This window comes from Miniopterus schreibersii (assembly GCF_964146895.1).
Source record: "Miniopterus schreibersii genome assembly, chromosome: 11".
NCBI classification, from domain to species: Eukaryota; Metazoa; Chordata; class Mammalia; order Chiroptera; family Miniopteridae; genus Miniopterus; species Miniopterus schreibersii.
In genome coordinates, this window is record NC_138111.1 from 32,354,526 (window position 1) to 32,360,373 (window position 5,848).

Genomic DNA, 5,848 nt, shown 5'->3' on the forward strand with positions numbered 1-5,848 from the left:
ACGTATAGTGATGCCAATTCCATAGTTTTCTACTTCTACACATTTAGCATGTTAGTGTAATCGCTGTGCGATTAGGAACAGCAGTGTTGTGCAGGGGATTTGCTGTCAGATTACTTCTCGCATGGAGTTGAGAGAACTCACTCAACGCCTCAGGGTTGACTAAAAGGCAGAGCAGAACTGATTGCCAAAGCCTTTAAGGCTCAATGCTTTTCTTCACCAGTGCTATTTATACTTGATAAATATCAAAGCAATGTGAGAGCTTTGACATGGGCACATAGCATAAGTCTGAGAAATGGATGGCAAGATGTTTCAGTGGGCTTTTGTACTTTAATCATAACGCAAAAAATGGGTTGTAATACATATGCCAAATAATAATGAAAGTTGGTGAGGGTATAAGGGGAAGATATATGATTCTATCTGCTCTCGTGCATGTTTATGTATTTCTGTAACAACATGCTTTAAAAAAAATAGAAGATGTTAGGTGCCTCATAAGGAGAGGGAGGAACAAAACCTGGCAAGAGTACATCAGTGAGCCAAGACTAGAATGTATCTATCTCTCAATAAGGTGATTTCAGGAAGTGTCATTCCTTTGAGGTTGTGAAGGAAACCTCTTTCCATGTAACAGGAAGGAAAAAGCAAAGGGAGAATGTAAAAATGATTTTCTTTTTAAGTGTTTGATTGGGAAGTTCCCATCTCATGTCCTCTAGCCCCTCTGTGAACAGTGGTCCAGCACATCTATTGAGCCAGCGGAGATGCACTTAGCTTGAGGATAGTGAGAAAGATCTGAAATAGATTTGAGTAGCTTTGGAGAGAGAACAGACTACAGAAACAGGGTCCTAAGCTCCATTTGTTTTGTTCACATGTTAGTAAACAAGGGATAATTGTTTGTGGAATAAATGAATGGTTTCCAGGTAATTCTGGGGCACCAGTAGAATCAGTTGTGAGACTTAATTCAATAGTAATCAGTTACTTATAGGAAAGCACTTCTAGAAAAACAAAGAGTTGAAATTTTGCTGGAGAGGAAGGATTAAAGGGAATTTGAAGGGGCTGATTTGTAATGAAACTTTTTAAATATTGGTTGCCCAATAGACCATCAAGTCTACTTTGGTGAGGGAGAAAGACATGAAAACTTTTGGAGAACTGATAAGTAGAAAAATAAATGATGTGAAGTTGAAAAATTAACAAGGGGCTTATAAGATTGAAGGACAGGAGTTTAATGTCAAAGGGGGAAGGTTAGACTGTATTATTCCAGATGGCAGAAGTGTTCCTGGTAATAAGCTCTATCTACATTCTGGCAGTAACTGCACTGGAGTGGAAGGACCCTGAGATGATGAAGGAACTGAGAGGCTGGGTTATTGGCTCTCGATTAATATGGATGTTAGAGGCCTCCACTGCCTGCTCACCTCTTCAAGTTCCTTGCCCTGGGCCCCATCCAACCTTTTGTCCTTCCCACTGCTTCCACAAAATCTGCATTTTTTTGTTACCCCAAACTTCAGACATTGTAGGGTCAATGGAATAACTCTGGATAAGAAGATAGAAGTGTAGTAGTGAGAGAGGGCTACAGCCGGTTGACATGCTCTGTTTGTTTGCACCCAGGATTCACAAGGCTTACTGAAAAACTACCTGAAGGACTCACTAGGACACTCATCCCATTTCTGTGTTTCAGTCTGTACAAGTGGAGTTCCTTTCCCTCTAAACCCTTATGGTAAGGGTGAGTATACGTGCAGATTTGGCCAAAAATGCATTCCATGGCCCTGCAGGCGTGGCTCAGTGGTTGAGCACTGACCTATGATCCAGGAGATCATAGTTCAATCCCCAGTCTCAGCACATGCCTGGGTTGTGGGCTCGATCCCCAGTCAGGGGCATGCAGGTGGTCGCCAAACAATGACTCGCTCATCTTTGATGTTTCTATCTCTCTCTCCTCCCCCTCTCCTTCTCTCTGAAATCAAGACATAATTTAAAAAAAAAAAAAAAAAAAATGCATTCCTTGGAAGTCCATGATGAGTCCCCCAAACATCTGTAACCCTGGTACATAGTCTAGATCTCACCTCTGGTTCATGAACTACAGGTGTTCTGGGGGAGAATATAACTCCACCAAGATCATGAATATCAAAGATGACACCTCCGTCATGAGAGGTGAAATGTACTCGCTAAGGGCAAGACCTTGTATATTTCCATCAAGCACGGATGTAAGGAAGGCGCCACGATCACCTTCCTCAAAGACAGGGATGCCGTGCCTGATGACAACCCTGTAAATACTGTTTTAGGATTCAAGGAACAGCCCATGTCTTTTTGGTGTGAGGCCCAGTAGCTGTGCAGTGTGGAAGCTGGGAACAAGACAGAGTCACAGTGTGGGGATGGTGAGACATAACTCTTGTTCCAACAGCGAAGTTGCTCTTTCTCCTTTGCAATTGTTTGTATTTTCCAACTTACTCTAAGGCATCTTTTCCTTACTTTCATCTTTATTTTGCTCTGGGAGGTAGATGGCTGCCCATTCAGCATTGACCAGCTGTGTGATGCTTTTGATCTGCAAAACATGTCATTAACCCCAGAGCCTGAAGAAATAGCCAGGGGCAGGAACCCCTTCCCCACAGTGACTTCCTGGTAGTAAACTTGACTTACTTCAGTGTCAAGTTTAAAGTATGCTTCCCCAACACATTAACATGACCAATTACACAGATCTTGAAGCAGATGTATATTGTTCCTAGACCCTTCCCAACCAGCCCAGGATCCACTGCAGCCATATCCCCCCAAACACTCCCATTCAGTGTTTATATACCTGTGGGATCCTCTGCTCACTGATGTCTAAATGATGACTAAGCCACTGTGTCTTCACTCATATTTTCTGAAAAATATACCTGTTCATCATCATCTTCAGACACAGAAGGCCTGTCTTCTCTACTGTTCAAAAGGATATAAAGCATCCCTGAGGGGGAAGGTGTGGGCTGCCATACATGTTTATTAAAGCTTAGCTAAAAGGTAGGAGACACAGCCAGTCTCCTTAACCTTCATCAGGGAGGAAATGAGTATGGGAAGGGGGGAAGATATCTATTTTCAACAAGAACTCCAGGGAGCTGCTCACTTTTAGAAGCCAAAGGAAGCAATCAGTAAGAGCTGCACTAACTTCTTTCTTTCCTTAAGCACAAGCCCTGAGATAGCCCAAACCCATGCACCCAATTGAGTACACAGAAAAAAAACATCACTATTATTAGTGAAACATTTATTAGGGCAAATCGATATTCTCTACAGCGATGGAATTATTTTGGGGTCAGAAATTCTTTCTTCTGAAAAATGTCCAGAATCATTTTCTGTCTACATCGATTAGATGGATCTCTGGACACATTGCCTCCAGCAGTGGTGAGAGCAGCAGGAGGCCCCTGGGCAGCTGGAGGCCTGCAGGTGGGGCTTGTACAGGGCACAGCCCACCTGCGGGGCACAGAGTGGGGGGGCTTCTGACATAATAGTTGGTCCTTTAATCCCACAACTTTCTGGGGGTGTCTGTCCTTGTCTCTGAAGAAACTTCTTGGCCATAGGACTTGGTATTTGTCACTTTACAGGACGGATCCCTGGAGTTGAAAGGATGCCCCCGGACAGGCTCTGCTCTGTCCCACACTGCTACCTCATGCTGAGCTCTCCCAAACTTCACTGCAGAGGGAAGGGCCTCTTGAGGGCAGGTGATATCTACTGCATGACGATTCCCTAGATTCTCCTCTAGAAAATTCCCAGTGTCCTCCTCTACTTTTAACTGGGCCTCTGCTCTGTATGGATGATCTGGGCCTGTCCTTTTCCTGAGAGAGTTCTTGCTTTTTGCATTTTATCCCAGGATGAAGCCATTGAACAAAGGTTCAATGAAAGGCTCAACTGAAAGCAGTTGATTTTGTTTCTGAAAAGGCTTGCAGGAGGAGACTGTCCCTTCTGTGATGGAGTCTGGGTGGTCTTGCTCTCAAGCCTCACCTTTAATGCCATGTTCTGAATAGGAAATCTCTTTTTTCTAGGTTGGGATGTTCCCCACCCTGCCTCCCTTTCACCAAGCTCTTCTGATGTGGAACCTGAGGGCCTCACTTTCTTTATAGCTGCTGGGAATTTTTTATCTTGGCACAACCTTGAGACAGTCTTAGGGTACCAAGGCTCCTGTGGCTGCTCCATACTGACTCCTCTGCCCTCCAAATGGACATGCAGCACCTGGGGAGCTGCCTTGTCTACACTGGAGACCCCCTGAGCATGAATCAGGGAGGCTTTGTAAATCAAGCTGTCTGAGGCCTGGGACATGTGAGCACCTTGGCCTTGGGCCTGGCATTGCTTCCTCTTCTCCAACTTCCACTTTAACTCAGCCGTTAGTTGCTCCAGAAGGTCTGCTGATTTAGGATCTTGAAGAACTGAAAATTTTGCTGAGAGGCTTTTAGTTGTCACAGTATTTACTCCTTTACTCTCATTCACATATCAGGGGCACATAAGAGAGTGATCATCTCAGGGTTCCCTGTCCTTCCTTGCCCACAAGTGAAGTGGCAGAGCAAGGATAATTCAGGGTTGTAGAGTTTTTTCTAAGGTATGTGAAGCACCCAGATTTGGAATCCATCTCAGAAATCAGGTTGTTTCAGGAGGAAGATTTGGAATCGAGCAAGGAATGGGAGGAAGTATCTTTCAATTTAAAGATCTCTGTGGGTTCAAGGACTTTGGCAGGAAGGCCCCACACCATCCTCAAATGAAACTTGGTAATGTGAGCTTCCAGCATCTGCTGTGCACTGGACTCAAGGAAGGAAAGCTCCTGGCACCATTGAATTTGCTCCTGACAGACTCATCGTGTAGCTGTTTAGGTCTTTCTCAGAGTTTTATCGCAAACCCTTATCTGAAGAGCTCTCTGAGTCACTCAGCAGGTAGCCTTTGGGGGCCATTCTCTGGGCTGTGTCTCTCATTCTTCCCCCTCATCGTCCTCCAGCTGAAGCATTTCTGAGTCCCTTTCACAGAGGCTTCCTGGTTGAATCAACCCAACATTTATATTTTTGCTACTTTGACTCTTATACACAGAGATGCATCAGAGGCCATACCTGCTCTTTGACTCATATCTCTGAGCAATCTCTTGGAGGCCTGGCCTCATCAGTGCCAGAGACTCATGGATCCTGTGGGGCAGGCCACACCAGCGTTGGATGAGTTTCTTCCTAGAGTGGTGCTCTAGTTTCTCCCTAAGTTCACTGCTGAGAGGAAACTTTACAGGAAGGATGGAGATTGAAAATGGGCCTGAGACAGCTGGCAGCTGGGAGCTGAGGAACAAAAGTCATCCTGAGATCTTTGGACCACAGTAGGTAAACCCCACAAACTCTCCTGTTTCTTCTGCAACACATTCCATTCCAGGTGTTGAATTTCAGATGGGGTGAGACAGTCTGATTCATTATGGGATCTATGGAAATATACTCCACAGTCCTTAATCTGGGTTCGGGGACTGAATGGTACGTTTGGGACTGGGGATTGAATGTGGACCTGGGGTTGGATCTGAGAGAGAGGTAGGGGCTGGGATTGGGGCAGGGTTTGAGACAAGCAGTTGATATCTTTGGTCATGGAGGAGCTAAGAAAGATGGTATTCAGGGTAAGAGGGGTTTCCATGCTCTGAGTATCATGTAGTGGGAGAAAGGGAAAGGCAAGGTGTTGGGGTGGGGAACTATCCACAGCGAATTCAGATTCCAAGGAAGGAAAAGGTTCTGGTGGCAGAGAGTGAACCGATAGTGATGGTGATGGTGATGGAAAATCACTTAAGGGGGTCACTGAGTTAAGAGAGAGATTGGACGATGGTGGTGGGAAAGGCTCAGGCAGAGGAAGTGGTATGTTTCCTGGAGGGCCTGCTGAGACGGCAGGG

The 5,848-nt window shown here is 45.2% G+C and overlaps 1 pseudogene across 1 annotated transcript; it reads right to left on the reverse strand.

Moving 5' to 3' along the window:
- Positions 1-3,321: 3,321 nt before the first annotated feature.
- LOC308564082 (spermatogenesis-associated protein 31D1-like) lies at positions 3,322-5,553 on the reverse strand (annotated as a pseudogene). The gene is made up of 4 exons: positions 4,841-5,553; positions 4,620-4,794; positions 4,103-4,396; positions 3,322-3,834 (listed from the first exon to the last, which is right to left on the reverse strand). The product of its transcript is annotated as a spermatogenesis-associated protein 31D1-like (transcript).
- Between the last annotated feature and the right edge of the window lie 295 nt (positions 5,554-5,848).